General features: G+C 39.5%; 2 non-coding genes across 2 annotated transcripts; one reads left to right on the forward strand and one right to left on the reverse strand.

Moving 5' to 3' along the window:
- Window positions 1–256: 256 nt before the first annotated feature.
- On the forward strand, window positions 257–327 carry trnag-gcc. The gene has a single exon. It is a non-coding gene; the product is annotated as a tRNA-Gly (tRNA).
- A 183-nt stretch (window positions 328–510) lies between these two features.
- On the reverse strand, window positions 511–582 carry trnad-guc. Its single transcript has one exon. It is a non-coding gene; the product is annotated as a tRNA-Asp (tRNA).
- Window positions 583–1,375: the final 793 nt, after the last annotated feature.

Genomic DNA, 1,375 nt, shown 5'->3' on the forward strand with positions numbered 1-1,375 from the left:
AGAGGATTGGCAATAAAATTGGCTTCTCTTTCTCACTTGTGATTGCAGTGGCAAAGCTTGGTACATGAGTGGATCCGTGTTGAAGTCTACTGTAATGGCAATGTGGATGAGCTCTCGTAATATACAAAAGGTTGGTTGATTTCAGTTTCACTGTGCTTTTCGGAATCGTTTCCAGTACTAATGAAGGCAAGCAGAGATTGTAGAGATTTGACTGATACAAATGCATTTACGTGTGTGCATACCTTTGAGAACAATTGCATTGGTGGTTCAGTGGTAGAATTCTCGTTTGCCATGCGGGTGACCCGGGTTCGATTCCCGGCCAATGTATTAGTACATATAATCTGTGGTTTCATAGCTCTTGAGAATTACATGTGTTGCAAGTGTATGTTTTCACATTCTCTCAGAGTATGAGAAGTACAAACTTTTCTTGCTTTCATAGAAGCTACATAGAAATGATTACCATTAAAGTTGGTTGATTAAGAGCTTGACCTTTAAAAGCTGCTTTTTGTGCTCCCCGTCGGGGAATCGAACCCCGGTCTCCCGCGTGACAGGCGGGGATACTCACCACTATACTAACGAGGACATGTCATGGAGTGCTTCTAAAGCCAATTTCCTTTTTTTTTTTATGTTTGGCGTGCACGCTTATCTGTGCTTTTGGAAAACAAAACCATGAGGAGAAAAGTTTGCAAAAAGTCACTCAGATCGCATGGAAAAAACTATTGTATGCTTTTAACATTTTCTAAACATAAAATTAAAGCTGTGTTGTCAGGCAGCTCAAAATCCTCACTAGATAAAGAATAACACTTTGCCTTAGCAACAATCCCCAAGAAAGACCACAATAGACGACAAGCCATGAAAGCCACACCATGAAGAAATGGCACAATGCAAATAGGAACCTAACAACTCAGAACATGAAAATGACTGAACAAGACTTCTCAATACTTTACACCCGTTACAAAGCTTAGGTAACTCACAAGGCAATGCTTTCTTGGACAAGCCAAGAAATGGCTTTATCAAACAGATATTGAGTACAACTCAAGTACGCACCTCTGTGTGTCACAGTTTACAATAAATTACAATGCTGCCAGGAAGAGACATTATTTCTCCTTCCATAGGCATCTCAATGTACTTGACTTTGGTGGAGAGCATTGTACATTGAACGCTTTTAGCAACATACTTGAGTAAACTTTCAACACAAAAGTCCAAAAGCCCAATGTGCCACAGGCACAATTTTCATTTTGCACCTTTCTGTTGAAAGTCAGGCATGGAATATGAGCTTGTTCTGGTTCTCCTACAAATTAGGCCACAGTAGGACAATGTTAAATATGGTTTATTCTTCAATCTATAATCCTACAGTGTGTTTTATTGTATTCTT

Source organism: Nematolebias whitei, unplaced genomic scaffold (assembly GCF_014905685.2).
Source record: "Nematolebias whitei isolate Nwh7 unplaced genomic scaffold, NemWhi1 Nwh_scaf_10880, whole genome shotgun sequence".
Classification (NCBI taxonomy): domain Eukaryota; kingdom Metazoa; phylum Chordata; class Actinopteri; order Cyprinodontiformes; family Rivulidae; genus Nematolebias; species Nematolebias whitei.